Here is a 17,898-nt window from a genome sequence, read left to right on the forward strand (position 1 = left end):
AGAAGGCAGCTCAAAATCCCTGCTGAGTTTAGGAATCACAGAAACGGCAAGGGCCCAGCTGCCTTCAGGCACTTGTCTCCCACCACCCCATGGACCCCAAGGAAACTGCTCCACACCTGCTTCTTCCTAAGGGTCTCTGATCCCTATCGGAGGAACTGCTCAGACAAGTGGTGGGTACGGGGCTATCCAGTGGCTCTAAGGTCCACACTGCTGGCCCTGGAGCCCCTTCCCTTCCCTTTACTTTGAAGGCCTGGCCTCAGCCCTTCCCTAATGCAATTATCAGAGTAGGAAAGCAGATAACACCGCTAGGGGGATACAGCTCAGAGCCTGTGAGGGCAAATACAAATTAAAAAGAAAAAGACTCCCCAGAACCTTATTCAAAGAGTATTTACTCTAGAAAATTACAAAGTCTTTCTCTGCCCTTTTGGGATGTAGGTTAATCTTTCCTAAAACTAAGTTTAACAACTCAAGAATGCCTTTCTTAAGGACCTGGGAGCCGTCTCCAAAATCATCCAGGAAGGTACAGCCCTCTCTCTGGGTCTCTGGGAGGACAGGAGCCTAACCAGCCTGACTTTGGCACCTGGCTCCAAATTGTAAAATTACCCCCCATCATAAAGGTACGACAAGTGTATTTTTCCTTTGGATGAAGGCAAGTAGCCAACACAGTAGCCACCCCCACTACCAGGCAAGGTTAGGATGGACTACATGTGACAAATGATCACTTATCTTGAGATCGTGTGTATAATGGCTTGTACCTGCCCAGCTACAGAAAAGGGCACGATCTCTTCCTGTCTCTCGCAATGTCTTTAGCAGACTGCCTGAGGTGGGCATCAAATTCTGGTTCAATGTTTATTCAATAATAAAACTATTCTAGGGGACTTCCCTGGTGGTCCAGTGGTTAAGACTCCATGCTTTCACTGCAGGGGGCATGGGTTCGATCCCTGGTCAGGGAGCTAAAAAACTGCATGCCACGCGTGCAGCTAAAAAAATTTTTTTTTAATTAAAAAAAAAATTAAGAAACAACCACCACCTATTCTTCCTCTTCTACTTTTGTGGAAAAGTCTTCTGGATTGGCAGAGACTGGTTGAAATTATTTCCCCAACGAGCCAAATAACCAAATAAATGAGTACAACCACTATTTTAAAAACTTTTTAAAAGATCACAAACTGTATTACAGAGATCACCTGAGGCAGAATTATCAGAACAGATGAACCAATAGTTAAGATCAGCACAGTCACAAAAAACACGACGCCTTCATGCACACAAATACTTACACTTTCAATGTCTCCACCGCTGTGGAGTGAACCAGGCACTTACACCAGCCGGATACCGGATCAGGGTCAAGGACTCCACGGGCTCACAGCAGGGTCACACAGGGATGTGACTTCCTTCATGAGGGCACACCTGAAAGGAAATATCCAAAAATACAGTTACCGTAAGCCTGGGGGCCCGAGGGACAAACTCCACCTCCCACCCGAGATGCCTAGCGCTGCGGTCCAGACCTGTGGCAATTTGTTCTCCCGGCTTGGTCCCCACAGGCGGACAGGCTGAGAGGAAGGCCGACATGGTGGATGGCCAGTGGGCACCTTTCCGCGAAGTAAGCTGAGCAAGGAGAGAACGTAAGAGCTACAGGAGATCTAGAGCAGGAGCCCCTTGTTCTAACAAAGAATGGGGGGAGAGGAGGGAGGTATCCTCAGGGTCCCAGTGGAACAGGAGAGATGGCTGGACTCGTCCCCCACAAATGAGGGACGCAAGTTACGCCCTGGTGTTGGCAGACTACCAGGTTTTCTCCCGGGCAGCTAACAAGAGTGGAGAGAACACTGGCCCCTTTGAGGCCCTTCCTGCCCACCCCTAGAGCTGGGCCGAGGGCTGGAATCAGACCACCCGCTCGGGAGCCCCACACCCTCGGTCAGCAAGGGAAAGAGGAAAGGAAACCCAGGAATGCTACTCAACGCCAGGCGGACCACGGACCAGCTCCTGGCACCGTCTCTCGAGGGCCTTAAACATCTCCCTCTTCGTCCTTCAACGAACCGAGGGAGGACACAGGCCAGGGAGGGAGGGCAGGTCCCAGTGCTCCCCAGGTGCTGAAGATCCTTCAGAGAGTCAAGAACCAGCCCATCTGGACAGACAGGCTGGATTCTGAAATTTGCCGTGCAACAGTAGCAGAGAGCAGAGCGAGGGCGTCCAGGGCAGGAAGACCTCTACAAGTGGGAATGGAGAAGGATGGCATGTGTTCTGCCCACGCGTGGGGGGCAGCAGACACAAAGGTCAGATTCCCTGAGTGAAACCGGACTCTCCTGAGACCAGAGTGAACAGTGTGGTGCACGAGAACAGGTCTCTCATGAAAAACGTCCTGGGAGAGCAGAGAGCGACACCCAAAGGAGAAGCACCTCTTCCCGAGATGCACAGGGAGCTCCTGGGCACGGGCAGGTCCCGATGGTCTAGGAGGCCCAGTGAAAAGAGAGCCCAGAGTCACTGCTTTCCAAACCTGAGGCCCCCTGAGACACAGGCCCACCTGCCCTGGAAGCTTCTATCTTGTCTGGACCCCTTTTGGGTTGATGCACAGGAGACCTTCTGTAGCTTCTCCTCTGGAAAAGGGGACGTGCCAACTGTACTAACACCCCGAACGGTCACCCTGGTTCCTCCCCCAGGACCCCAACATACTCCTGCACTGTGCTCTCACATCCACGTCAGATCCCACTCACACACTAATGCAGACCTAGACACACACTCACAGTCTCATTTACGGGCCAGGAAAGCAGCAATTTGCTGAAGGCCTCTTACTACCAGGCCCTGTTCCGGGCACGTGGGAGAGACCACTAAACAGGACAGACAGTCCCTGCTCTTTAGGATGGGAAACAGACACACAAGTAAGTAAAATAATTTCAGACTGTGAGAGCGCGCAGAAGAAACTTCAGATGCGCCAGAGGAGTGGGTGGGTGGAGGGCACTCCTTGCAGATGACTTTGAGCCGAGCTCTGAGGAGGCGGGGCCGACCCCGGAAGGCTACAGGCCAGCCACGCCCGGCAACGAGCATCGACACAAAGGGCTGGAGCAAGCGGGTGGGGGGGACTCCTAGCTGGTGGGGTCTCTGAGTACTTTTCAACAAGGCAATGTTCAAGTAAAAGGAGCCATCATTGACCAACACAGCCGTGCACACGCCGGGTGAGAGGGGCCAAAGAGCAAAGGACAACACGGTTACTGAACGGAAGTCACCACGTTGTCTTGCCTGGGCCAACGAAGGACTCACCCAAACCCCAAAACACCACGCTTAAAGGCCCCGCAATCACCAACACCCAAAGCCCCTCAAATGCGGTTCCAAAGACCGCCTCAATCACACTGACTGACCCCCCGAGAACCCGCAGCCCCCAGATCACTGGACACACGAGTCTCCAGGACACACAAGCATCGACTCCATAAAGCCCATGTGCCCAATGCCCCCCCAGGGGGTCTGGGCCGTCAATTACACACACTGTGAGTCCCCATCGGCTCCTCTAGCAAGGCCCCCCCCATCACCAACCACCAGTGACAAAACCAATCCACAGAAGTGTGTGAATCAAAGAACCCCAAAGTCTCTCCACAGCCAACCCACGATCAGACACCCACAGAACCCCTGACTCCCGGTCACGGCGGGCTCTCCGTCACTCAGCCCTGCGCACCAGCCACAGGCCGCCTTACGGACCACCTGGTTGATTATGACCCCAGAGCCGTCTGACCTCCACAGGCTTCTCAATGCCAAGGCCAAGAAACCCCACCACTGGCTCCTCCAAACCCCACTCGGTAACCTCCACGGTCTATCCACTGACTAGACACTGAGTCAGTGGAACCCCAAATGTTGAGTCCCAAAGGACCCCCAGAGAACTCCAACCCCTCCCTCTCGCAGTGCCCACCCACTCACCTTCACAGAGCCCGCCACCACCCGCCCCCTAAACCAGGCCCTCATCACACGGGGCTGCCAGCCACTCACCTCCAGATACCCACTCTCCAGTCCACGCCATGCTCACCCACCACTCAGACGCCCCCAGAGCTCATCACCCTGCGAGGGTCCCCAGCTCCTCACAAACACCCCCGGCCCCTCCAACGGCGCCAATTACCACCCCCACTTCCCCCTCACAGCCCCCAACAGGCCACTCGTCAACCTGTGTGCAGACCCCAGCCACTGACACGCGGCCTCCGACCAGATACCTCAGCCACAAGGTCCCCAAACACGGGCCGCCCCGGTCACTGCCCTCCACCGAAAAAGCTACCATCAAACTGTCAAGTCAAACCAAACACAGACGTAGCAAAGAAATGTTTTACTCCGAGGATTTATTCTTGGGTGGCGGGGAGGGATGCTGGAAGAGGAAGGACGCTGCGGCCCTAAGAGGCACAGCATCTCTGCAGAGTGTGGGGAAGCTGGATCAAAGGGCGGGGGACCAGACAGCAGACGAGAGGACATCTCACCGGAGGTCGGCCAGTTCTGGGCGCAGTGGCGGGCTACAAGCTGCTCAAGCCTACTGCCCAGAGTTCAGGGAACTGCAGGAAGGAGAGAAGCTGACCCAAATTTGGTTTCTAAGCGTTCTGATCAGTGAGAACAAACAGTTCAGCTAATCACTGATGAGGCAAAAGATGAGAGGGGCTGCGTCACATTTACCTCCGGCCTCGTCACAGGCAAGCAAGGGCATCGTGTGGGAAGGGGGTTCTTTGCAGCCGGCTGTTTCCCGGAACCCGCGGGGGGGGTCTTCCCAGGAGCACACGGCTCAGGCACAGTCCAACACTGCAGCAACCAGCGGCCCCTCCTGCCGACGAATTCCTCAGTGCGACCACTCCGGGGCCTCTACGTGCCCCCCACGCGCCCACAGAGCCCCGTCGTTCATCCCTTCGCGCCCCGTCGCCAAGCCAAAAGCACGCAAATCATGGACGGCTAGAGCCTTAACTATCGCTGCACACAGACCCGAACCCACATCCCCAGGGCACACGCCGGCCCCGCACAGCCCTCCACTCACTCCCGAGGGCAGCCTCCGGGCTCCCTCACCCCCGGGGCCTGCTGCCTCCAGCCCCCGAGGCTAAGGTCCCCCCAAAGGCCCCTCCCAGAGGCCCCCACCATCCACTTAATTCCCTCCGCCGGCTTCACAACCACTCACCCCTCCCTGGCCCCGAATTACTGATTTTCACAGACATTCCACTACCTCGCCCGCCAAGTGTCCCCAGCTTCATCAGCCCCACCGTCTCCCCGCACAGCCCCTCCTCTCCCACCACCACGGGAGGCCCTGCCCTGCCCCCCAAATCTCCCTCCTGCTTCCCACATCACTGCCGCCCACACCCGCCCCTCCAGACCCCTGTCCCGCAGGCGTTTCCCCACCGTCGCCCTCCCTCCCGCCTCCCCGCTGCCCGGCCGCCCCGCGGCCCCCGCGGCCCCTCCCCTCTGCCGCCCCACGCCCCTCCCCCACAGCGCCCCCCGACCTGGACCGGAATCGGCGCCTGCGCGGCAGGGCCGTCCTCTCGCGCCTTCCCCGCACCCGGCTCCGGGAGCCGGTTCGTGCGCACGCCGGCTTAGCCCCGAGCCGGTCCGCGCCGGGGTCACCGCGGCCCCGGTCGGACGCTGAGGCCACCGCCAGCCCGCAGCCCCCCCGTCCCGTCCCCGCCCCCCACACCCTTACCCCTTTGGCCCACGGCGCCGAGGCGGACACGGCCGGGCCGCGGGAGTGTCCGCGCAGAACTACATTTCCCGGAGCCCCGTTCGCTTTAGAACTACATTTCCCAGAGGGCTCCGCGGCACGCCTCCCTGATGAACAGGGGTGAGGTTTCCTGGTGCCAACCTCTTTGCGGCTGCCTGGGGCTCCCGGTTCAGACGGTGGGATGTAGCCTGCGCTCCCCCCGACCCCTCAATGTGCTCCAGTTTTGATCATAGAGAAAAGTAATTTATAAAATCAAAGTAGTAGTATAGGTACGTTTTATCCAGTCCAACAGTACTAACAAAAAGAATGAAAATAAATGAAATGAGGGATTTGGGGAGAAATAAAATGTAATTACGGGAAGAGAAGTAAATTAATATAAAAGCAGAATATAAAAGGAATTAAAATAGAAAAAACTAAACTTGATAAATCCAATTTTTAAAATAAAATATAAAATCATACTAGAGATTTTTATCAAAAAGTGAGAAGAAACAGCAAAAACAATTGGTAATGAAAAAAGAAAATTAGCCAAAAAGAACAAATTAAAATATTTGTGAAGGAATATTTTGCTCAATTATATGTAATCTAGGAACTATGTTAATAAATTTAGAACTTAATGAAGTACGTGATTTAAAGGAATAGTTAGGTAATTAACTTAAGAAAATAATATCTTTTTAGACCTAGAGTGATGGTTAAAAATGTTTTAGTGGGCTTCCCTGGTGGCGCAGTGGTTAAGAATCCACCTGCCAATGCAGGGGACACAGGTTCGAGCCCTGGTCCAGGAGAATCCCACATGCTACACAGCAACTAAGCCCGTGCGCCACAACTACTGAATCTGCGCTGTGGAGCCTGCGAACCACAACTACTGAAGCCCGCGGGCCTAGAGCCTATGCTCTGCAACAAGAGAAGCCACCACGATGAGAAGCCCGCGCACTGCAACGAAGAGTAACCCCTGCTCGCCGCAACTAGAGAAAGCCCGTGCGCAGCAACGAAGACCCAATGCAGCCAAAAATAAAATAAAATAAAATTTAAAAAACAGTTCTTAGCTACAGACTCATATGTTTTCCTTGGTGAATCTTCCACATTATCAAGGAGTATAATCTTACCAAACAATTTCTAGAAAAATCTAGACCGAACCCTTTTCTTAACACAAAGGTAGCAAAATAGTTATACCATAACCAAAAGTAAATTTAAAAAAACAAACAAAGTGTAAAGCAGTTTCAGTTATATTCATGTGAAAAATTAAAAAAAATAGTAAATGGAATCAAGCAATACATTTAAAAACATATCATGAACAAGTAGAAGTCATTGCAGGACTTTTCACCATATCAGTAGATTAAAGGGGATCATGCATCATCATCTAATTAAATACTGAAAAATCTTTAATAAATTCAAATTCAAATTCAAATTTAAAAAATCTTTAAATAAATTCAACCTAGAATGTCCATTAAAAAAAAAAAGCACACAGGGCTTCCCTGGTAGCACAGTGGTTGAGAGTCCGCCTGCCGATACAGGGGACACGAGTTCGTGCCCCGGTCTGGGAAGATCCCACATGTCAGGGAGAATGTCCTAGAATGTCCATTAAAAAAAAAAAAAGCACACAGAAGTGTTAAGATACTACTACCACAACATGTGAAATGTCTCATAAATGGATAACGTTATGAGAAGTATTATCATTAGAAATCATAAAACTATCACCAATATTGTTTTCTTAAATTGAGAATATTTTAAAAATACACGAAAGTATAGAGAATGAGATCATAAACAGTCAAATGATCAGATATTCATATTTGGTAATATGAATATTACCAAATATTTGGTAATATTTGATTCAGATCCTTCTTTAATCAAAAAACAAAAATTATAACACCGTATATTCAGTTGCTGTTCTCTGAGCCTTTAGTCTCTTTCTTCCTATTACCATTCCTCTTGGGGCAATCATTGCAATGAATGTGCTGTATAGCCTGCCATTCCATGTATACTTTTACTACACGCAGACTGTGTTTATCATATGTCATACATTTTCTGTCTTAACTTTACATGAACGGTATTGTTAACAAACTCAACATTAAATCTCCAGGTTGTTGATCCTGGTCTCAAGTAAAGACTGCTCATTCTTTTTTTGTTTTGTTTTTGTTTTTTAATATTTATTCGTTTATTTGGCTGTGTTGGGTTCTTAGTTGTGGCATGTGGGATCTAGTTCCCTGACCAGGGGTGGAACCTGGGCCTCCTGCATTGGGAGCGTGGAGTCTTAACCACTGGACCACCAGGGAAGTCCCAAGACTTGTCATTCTTAAATAACTGGGAAACAGTACCAGCTGGAGGCCTCACACTGAAGGGTGTTAGGAAATTTTCAGAAGCAGATGACTGCATGAAGTGGACAACTTCTGTTCAAGATCAACAGAACAAGATGACCTGAGCACTTAGGTATGTACTTCATCCTCTTTGTCAGTGAAAGTTTAGAGTGTTTACTGCTGCTAGTTACATCTTTTTTTTTTTTTTAAGTATTTTTATTTTTATTAAGGTTTTTTTTTTTTTTTTTTTTTTTTGCGGTTCGCAGGCCTCTCACCGCTGTGGCCTCTCCAGCTGCAGAGCACAGGTCCTGGACGCGCAGGCTCCGGATGCGCAGGTTCAACGGCCATGGCTCATGGGCCCAGCTGCTCCGCTGCATGTGGGATCCTCCCGGACCGGGGCACGAACCTGCGTCCCCTGCATCAGCAGGCGGACTCCCAACCACTGCGCCACCAGGGAAGCCCCTCTAGTTACATCTTAACTATGATACCCTGTAGAGTCTCGATCTTGACGACCTTGACATTGTTCTTTGCGCCTCCATCACTCTTTGTAATGAGCCCAACACCTGGTTACAATTTGTTGATGATATGGTGAAAATTATTAATTTTGTATTCATTTTTCACCTAGCTTCCTTTGGTGCTAATTTATTGTGATAAATCAGTTGATTTCCTAAGTAAGTTGGATCAACTACGTAGTGCCTTTTTATGTGTCAAAGAAGGTTTGGTTTTGTGTTTTAAGTAAGCAATTTAGTTAACACTCCTACAACTGGTTCCTTTTTTTTTTAATGTGCTAATCTTTTTTTTTTTTTTTTTGAAGATGTTAGGGGTATGAATTTATTAATTTACTTATTTATTATGGCTGTGTTGGGTCTTCATTTCTGTGCGAGGGCTTTCTCTAGTTGTGGCAAGCGGGGGCCCCTCTTAATCACCGTGCGTGGGCCTCTCACTATTGCGGCCTCTCTTGTTGCGGAGCACAGGCTCCAGACGCGCAGGCTCAGTAGTTGTGGCTCACAGTCCCAGTTGCTCCTCGGCATGTGGGATCTTCCCAGAACAGGGCTCGAACCCGCGTCCCCTGCATTAGCACGCAGATTCTCAACCACTGTTCCACCAGGGAAGCCCCAACTGGTTCTTTTTTATAAATTTATTTATTTATTTTTGGCTGTGTTGGGTCTTTGTTGCTGTGCGCAGGCTTTCTCTAGTTGTGACGAGCGGGGGCTACTCTTCGTTGCGGTGTGTGGGCTTCTCATCATGGTGGAGCATGGGCTGTAGGCACACGGGCTTTTATTGCGGAGCATGGGCTGTAGGCACACGGGCTCAGTAGTTGTGGCTCGCAGGCTCTAGAGCACTGGTTTCAGTAGTTTTGGCGCATGGGCTCAGGAGTTGTGGCACACGGGCTTAGTTGCTCCGTGGCACGTGGGATCTTCCTGGATCAGGGCTCGAACCCGTGTCCCCTGCACTGGCAGGCATATTCTTAACCACTGTGCCACCAGGGAAGTCCCCCTAGTTCTTTTTAAAAGCTGACTTTGTAACAATAGACTGATTTTTCTGCAAAATCTTATCTCAGAGGCTTACTGCCTTGTATGTTGTCATGGGTGCTCTGGTGTGCGACCCAGAACCTCCTTAAGGACTGAGACACTGATCCCTCCAGCTACCAATTGTGGTGCCTTCTAAGAGGCCACAAATGAGTCCCTCTCAAGAAATTGCCCTCAGCTGAAGGAGCTGCCTCACCCAAGATTAGCCTCCTCCTTGGGGACAGCCTGTATCCAACAACTGGTCCATATAGGGGTACAAAGTCCCCACCCCTTTGCCTCAATTTTGGATATATCTGAAGGGCCCGCTTCAGAGACCTTTGCAGGGTTAGCTGAGGCCTCCTTTGTAAATGGATCTCTGTTCAAATTTCCCTTCCTTCCAGTCCTGCTTCCCTCATTCCCTTACAAATCACCTGCTCATAAACCTCCATTACAAAGTCCGCTTCCTGCAAAACTCAACCTGCTACCTGTGTACACTTCTTGTTCCAGTTAGTTTATAAGTGTCTGTTAGAGAAATACATTTGTCTCATCTTTTGCTGAGTCCCTTAGTATTAAAGTCCTAGGCTTATATAGTAGATTTCCCACACACACAAAATAAAAGCACAGAAAGAGAATGGAAGATCAGGGAAGCTGAGACTGAGAAGAGATTATTATGAAAAAGACAATTTTAAAAATGGAGAAATAATTTTTCTAGGCATCTTCCATATAAATAAACCAATCAATTCAATATCTAAAGAGAAACTACTGTTTCCAAAATGGGGAGCAAAATAAATAGGAGCACTTTCTTACCCGAAGCTTAGAATTTAAGTAGAGAAAAAAATAAAGATATACAAGGAGGAAACAAAGAATGATATGTGATATGAAGGCCATAGGAGTAATTTACATGGTTCAAATTACAAGTCCTACCACAGTTCATAAATATGGTGGGATCAAAATTCACTGGGATAGATAAGAATGAATTTGGAGGCTTTGCAATATGACCTGAGCAAATTCAAAATGTGTACAGTGCTTCCTCATGCTGTGACTGTCCCATGGAACAGGGTGAATTCATGTATCAGGGGAGTCAGTAATTCTAGAACTAGAGGACCTGAGAAAATCTATTTTTGCCTTCCCTACATCCATTCCTTTTCTTCTGATAATTCATCTCAGTTTTTCTTTGGGAAACAACCTTTCTCCTATGCTTAGTCCATGTGGGTTCAGTAAAGCTTCAGACAATGAAGTATTGGTTTTATACAATGGGCAAGGGCTGGACCATCAGTCATTGTGATTCTTGTTCAGGGATGGGCATCTGACCCTATGAGAGTCCATCCCCGCATATTTTCCCGAACGATTATGAAAGTAGGGTGAGTTTTACTTTGATATTACATGAGAAAAGGCCAACTGGGAAGAATAGAGAAAGGGAGAAAGTATTGTAATGGCGAATGAAGCTGTGAGTCCAGCCATTCCTGAAGCCCACTGCTTGTCCCCTTCAGTTATAAAACTAATACATTTTCTCTATTAGTTTAAACTAGTTTGAGCTACATTTCTGGCATTTGTATCCAAACGACTCTTAATACAAATTTACTGCATTAATTAGGCATGGTGTTTCTGATCTCAGGGAGACAGCAGTGAGTGGTGGCTTGAAGCAGGATCTTAGTTCCCTCCCCAGGAATTGAACCTGAGTAGCTGGGGTGAAAACCAGGAATTCTAACCACTAGACCACCAGAAGCTAGAGGCTAGAAGCAGAGCTGCCCTGGCTCCTGTCCTCTTTGAAAACAAAAGTTTTTCAAGGAGACAAAAACTTGAAAACAGGCACAAAATTTATTATTAGAGACACAGCACAACATATGGGAGAGCACACAGAGAAGCAGTTTATTTACTTAAGGCAGAAGCAAGGCAGAAATACGCACCAGGAAAAGAGTGCATGCATCCTCCTTAATGAGGAGCACGCCAGAGAGGTGAGTTAAATCACTGAGGGCAGTGCTTCTGAGTCTTTGTTTTCCTCTGGCCAATAATCTTGCTTTGTTTCCAACATCTGACCTGGCCCAGGGCCCTTCCCATGTGCGCGCATTTTTAGCCAAGATGGATTCCACCGTGGAGGTCTCTGGGAGATAGACAGCACCTATTATGGGATAGCAGCCCCTCCCTTTCTGACCCCTGAGGAGCCTTTCTGTGCTTGTGCAGTTGGGGAGGTCTCCTTGACCTCCGGAGTGGTAGATGTGGTCATTTATCTCTTTACTCCAACAGAGCTCAGCTCCTGCCATTAACTTTTTCCTTGAAGTGTCGGGGGAGACAAACCCCAATTTACTCAGCTTGACAAATTCCAGCTGCTCAGCCCCAGAGCCCATCCACCTCCCACCTCATTTCCAGCATCAGTTTCCATGCCAATTAAAAAAAAAAACAACAACCTAAGCTAAATCACTGAAAAATATATAAACAAAAAGGTATGTATTTATTCATTGCTGCAGCTCTACTTCCTTCTTGCATGCAGTTGCCCCGATTACTGTCCCTAATCTTCTATGAACAGAATGGTTTTCTTTGTGTTGTATTCTGTCATATCCTACACACTGAAATGTCCTCGTTGGTCTCCTCTTGTCTATACACTGTCATTAATTATTCTTACAGATGTCTATTTCTCTCACTCACTTTTCCAAGACCTCCTTCCGTTCCCTCATACCCAATAGCAATCCTAGACCCTCTTCCCTAAAAATAGTTCTGCATTGTTTTAAGGCAGTAGCAGCTTTACACCATAACAAAAGTTTCATAATTATGAATAAGGAGATTTGGATTAACAGGAGACTAAGGTCTAATATGGAAAGATCTGGAAAGACAGTAAGATTAGGGATTATCCGTTTAAATTTACTTAAATGACATAAAATGGCAAACCAAATGGTAGGACAGCCTAAGAAAGATCTTAAGTGCTGAGTTTCCTTCAATCAGAGAACCGGGCATAGAATGTGTTTGGGACTTGTTACAAATACAATTTGCTTGGGAATTTTATGAAACCATAACAGTGACTGAGCAGGTCTGGGTTCAAATAGAAAGGGAGGATTAAATGGGAGGTAAGTGGAATAAAGGAAAGAGCTCAGGATTTGAATTTCTAGTGATTTAGACTTCTTGATATGTTGTATTTGCATTTTAATTTGGTTCAAAGTATTTTCTAATTTTCCTATGATTTCTTCTTTGAGTTAGGGATTGCTTAAAAATGTTTTTTTTTTTTTAATTTCCAAAAACCTGGGGATTTCCTACAATTTTTCTGGGGTTGATTTCTAATTTAGTTCCACTGTTGTCAGAAAACATAATTTTTATGAGTTCTATCCTTTCAAATTTATTAAGACTTTTTTGTGGTCCAACATAGGACCTATCTTGCAGAATGATCCATGCACATGTAAAAATGTAAAATTTTTGCATATTTAACAATCTTTAGAGACAGTGTTCTATATTTGTCAGTTACTTTGAGTGGATTCATAGTATTATTTCAGTCTTTTCTGTTCCTGCTAATTTTGGATAGTTTCTTGCTTTTATCTTTAATAGTTCCTCTCCTTTGCCTTCTTTAGATTTACTTTGTTCTTTAGCTTTTTGAGAATTCAACTCACTTATTGTTTTGTTTTTACTGTTATAATTACTTAAGATTATGAAATTCCCTGTCATCACTGCTTTAAGTTTCTCCCACAAATTCTTGTACCGTGTTGTATACGGTTTTGTCTGTATTTCCCTCACAATTTGTTGAATAGAAAGATTTTTTTAAAAAAAGATTTTCAGGCAGAAAGACCTTTTGAAATTATGCTATTAATTTATAGTTAAATATTGCCTGCCATATCAGTAAACAAAGGATGTTGCAGCCATCAAGCCATCACATTACAGCTGCCCTGATTGTGAGCCTTGAGGAAACTCAGGATGAGAAAACGGAGGATCCTGGCCCCAGATAGCTGAGGTGCATATCAAAAGAACGATTTCAGTGAGTCCAGACTTTGCATCTTCCCATACATAAAAAAAGCACTGGAGAGGGAAGACAGCAGAAGCAAGAAGAACTATAATCCTGCAGCCCATGGAACAAAAACCACATTCACAGAAAGATAGACAAGATGAAAAGGCAGAGGGCTATGTACCAAATGAAGGAACAAGATAAAACCCCAGAAAAACAACTAAATGAAGTGGAGATAGGCAACCTTCCAGAAAAAGAATTCAGAATAATGATAGTGAAGATGATCCAGGACCTTGGAAAAATAATGGAGGCAAACATTGAGAAGATGAAAGAAATGTTTTACAAAGACCTTGAAGAATTAAAGAACAAACAAACAGAGAAAAACGATAAAATAACTGAAATGAAAAATACACTAGAAGAATCAATAGCAGAATAACTGAGACAGAAGAACGGATAAGTGACCTGGAAGACAGAATGGTGGAATTCACTGCCATGGAACAGAATAAAGAAAAAAGAATGAAAAGAAATGAAGACAGCCTAAGAGGCCTCTGTGACAACATTAAACGCAATAACATTTGCATTATAGGGGTCCGAGAAGAAGAAGAGAAAGAAAGGACCCGAGAAAATATATGAAGAGATTATAGTTGAAAAATTCCCTAACATGGGAAAGGAAATAGCCACCCAATTCCAGGAAGAGCAGAGAGTCCCAGGCAGGATAAACCCAAAGATAAACACACCAAGACACATAGTAATCAAATTGACAAAAATTAAAGGCAAAGAAAAATTATTAAAAGCAACAAGGGAAAAATGACAACATACAAGGGAACTACCATAAGGTTAACAGCTGATTTCTCAGCAGAAACTCTACAAGCCAGAAGGGAGTGGCATGACATATTTAAAGTGATGAAAGGGAATAACCTACAACCAAGATTACTCTACCCAGGAAGGATCTCATTCAGATTCGATGGAGAAATCAAAAGCTTTATAGACAAACAAAAGCTAAGAGAATTCAACGCCACCAAACCAGCTCTACAACAAATGCTAAAGGAACTTCTCTAAGTGGGAAACACAAGAGAAGAAAAGGACCTACAAAAACAAACCCAAAAAAATTAAGAAAATGGTAATAGGAACATACATATCAATAACTACCTTAAACATGAATGGATTAAATGTTCCAGCCAAAAGACACAGGCTCACTGAATGGATACAAAAACAAGACCCATATACATGCTGTCTACAAGAGACCCACTTCAGACCTAGGGACACATACAGACTGAAAGTGAGGGGATGGAAAAAGATATTCCATGCAAATGGAAATCAAAAGAAAGCTGGAGTAGCAATACTCATATCAGAAAAAATAGACTTTAAAATAAAGAATGTTACAAGAGACAAGGAAGGACATTACATAATGGTCAAGGGATCAATCCAAGAAGAAGATATAACAATTATAAATATATATGCACCCAACATAGGAACACCTCAATACATAAGGCAACTGCTAACAGTTATAAAAGAGGAAATCGACAGTAACACAATAATAGTGGAGGACTTTAACACCATACTTATACCAATGGACGGATCATCCAAACAGAAAATTAATAAGAAAAAACAAGCTTTAAATGACACAATTGACCAGATAGATTTAATTGATATTTATAGGACATTCCATCCAAAAACAGCAGATTACACTTTCTTCTCAAGTGTGCATGGAACATTCTCCAGGACAGGTCACATTTTGGGTCACAAATCAAGCCTCAGTAAATTTAAGAAAATTGAAACCATATCAAGCATCTTTTCTGACCACAACGCTATGAGATTAGAAATCAATTACAGGGCAAAAAAGATAAAAACCACAAACACATGGAGGCTAAACAATATGTTACTAACTAACCAAGAGATCACTGAAGAAATCAAAGAGGAAATAAAAAAATACCTAGAGACAAATGACAATGAAAACATGACGATCTAAAACCTACGGAATACAGCAAAAGCAGTTCTAAGAGGGAAGTTTATAGCATTACATTCCTACCTCAAGAAACAACAAACATCTCAAATAAACAATCTAATCTTACACCTAAAGGAACTAGAGAAAGAAGAACAAACAAAACCCAAAGTTAGTAGAAGGAAAGAAGTCATAAAGATCAGAGCAGAAATAAACGAAATAGAAACAAAGAAAACAATAGCAAAGATCAATAAAACCAAAAGCTGGTTCTTTAAGATAAAAAAAATTGATAAACAATTAGCCAGACTCATCAAGAAAAAGAGGGAGAGAAGACTCAAATCAATAAAATTAGAAATGAAAAAGGAGAAGTTACAACAGACACCACAGAAATACAAAGCATCCTAAGAGACTACTACAAGCGACTCTATGCCAATAAAATGGACAACCTGCAAGAAACTGACAAATTATTAGAAAGGTATAACCCTCCAAGACTGAACCAGGAGGAAATAGAAAATATGAACAGACCAATCACAAATAATGAAATTGAAAGTGATTAAAAATCTGCCAACAAACAAAAGTCCAGGACCTGATGGCTTCACAGGTGAATTCTATCAAACATTTAGAGAAGAGCCAACACCCATCCTTCTCAAACACTTCCAAAAAATTGCAGAGGAAGGAACACTCCCAATCTCATTCTACGAGGCCACCATCACCCTGATAACAAAACCAGACAAAGATACTACAAAAAGAGAAAATTACAGACCAATATCACCAATGAATATACATGCAAAAATCTTCAACAAAATACTAGGAAACAGAATCCAACAACACATTAAAAGGATCATACACCATGATGAAGTGGGATTTATCCCAGGGATGCAAGGATTCTTCAATATTCACAAATCAATCAATGTGATACACCATATTAACAAATTGAAGAATAAAAACCATATGATCATCTCAAGAGATGCAGAAAAAGCTTTTGACAAAATTCAACACTGATTTATGATAAAAACTCTCTAGAAAGTGGGCACAGAGAGAACCTACCTCAACATAATAAAGGCCATATACAACAAACCGACAGCAAACATCATTCTCAATGGTGAAAAACTGAAAGCATTTCCTCTAAGATCAGGAACAAGCCAAGGATGTCCACTCTCACCACTATTATTCAACATAGTTTTGAAGCCCTATCCATGGCAATCAGAGAAGAAAAAGAAATAAAAGGAATACAAATTGGAAAAGAAGAAATAAAACTGTCACTGTTTACAGATGACATGATACTATACATAGAGAATCCTAAAGATGCCACCAGAAAACTACTAGCACTAGTCAATGAATTTGGTAAAGTTGCAGGATACAAAATTAATGCACAGAAATCTCTTGCATTCCTATACACTAACAACAAAAGATCAGAAAGAGAAATTAAGGAAACAATCCCATTCACCACTGCAACAAAAAGAATAAAATACCTAGGAATACACCTACCTAAGGAGGTAAAAGACCTGTACTCAGAAAACTGTATGTCACGGATGAAAGAATCAAAGATGACACAAACAGATGGAGAGGTATACCATGTTCTTGGACTGAAAGAATCAATATTGTGAAAATGACTATACTACCCAAAGCAATCTACAGATTCAATGCAATCCCCATCAAATTACCAATGGTATTTTTTACAGAACTAGGGAAAAAAATCTTAAAATTTGTGTGGAGACAGAAAAGACCCCGAATAGCCAAAGAGGTCTTGAGGGAAAAAAACGGAGCTGGAGGAATCAGACTCCCTGACTTCAGACTATACTACAAAGCTACAGTAATCAAGACAATATGGTACTGGCACAAAAACAGAAATATAGATCAATGGAACAGGATAGAAAGCCCAGAGATAAACCCACGCACCTATGGTCAACTAATCTATGACAAAGGAGGCAAGGATATACAATGGAGAAAAGACAGTCTCTTCAATAAGAGGTGCTGGGAAAACTGGAAGCTACATGTAAAAGAATGAAATTAGAACACTCCCTAACACCATACACAAAAAAAACTCAAAATGGATTAGAGACCTAAATGTAAGACTGGACACTATAAAACTCTTAGAGGAAAATACAGGAAAAACACTCTTTGACACAATTCACAGCAAGATCTTTTTTGACCCACCCTCTAGAGTAATGGAAATAAAAACAAAAATAAACAAATGGGACCTAATGAAACTTAAAAGCTTTTGCACAGCAAAGGAAACTATAAACAAGACGAAAAGATAACCCTCAGAATGGGAGAAAATATCTGCAAATGAATCAACAGACAAAGGATTAATCTCTAAAATACATAAACAGCTCATGCAGCTCAATATTAACAAAACAAACAACCCAATCCAAAAATGGGCAGAAGACCTAAATAGACATTTCTCCAAAGAAGACATACAGATGGCCAAGAGGCACATGAAAAGCTGCTCAACATCACTAATTATTAGAGAAATGAAAATCAAAACTACAATCAGGTATCACCTCACACCAGTTAGAATGGGCATCATCAGAAAATGTACAAAAAACAAATGCTGGAGAGGGTGTGGAGCAAAGGGA

At 44.6% G+C, this 17,898-nt stretch overlaps 1 protein-coding gene across 15 annotated transcripts in view; it reads right to left on the minus strand.

Annotated features, from left to right (window-relative positions):
* Nucleotides 1-5,710, minus strand: part of ZNF605 (zinc finger protein 605) — a 36,294-nt gene extending 30,584 nt beyond the window's left edge. For 7 of the 15 annotated variants that reach the window (XR_011377934.1, XM_060310050.1, XM_030859874.2 and 4 more), the window contains exons 1-2: nt 1,503-3,852; nt 1,275-1,404 (exon numbers count right to left, since the gene is read on the minus strand). The gene's annotated coding sequence lies outside the window, so the exon portion shown is untranslated. Of the gene's footprint in view, nt 1-1,274; nt 1,405-1,502; nt 3,853-4,632; nt 5,110-5,441; nt 5,568-5,638 lie in introns of those variants that run through there. The other 8 variants (XM_060310043.1, XM_060310042.1, XM_060310040.1 and 5 more) reach the window with 8 other exon arrangements.
* Between the last annotated feature and the right edge of the window lie 12,188 nt (nt 5,711-17,898).

This window comes from Globicephala melas, chromosome 13, assembly GCF_963455315.2.
Source record: "Globicephala melas chromosome 13, mGloMel1.2, whole genome shotgun sequence".
NCBI lineage: Eukaryota > Metazoa > Chordata > Mammalia > Artiodactyla > Delphinidae > Globicephala > Globicephala melas.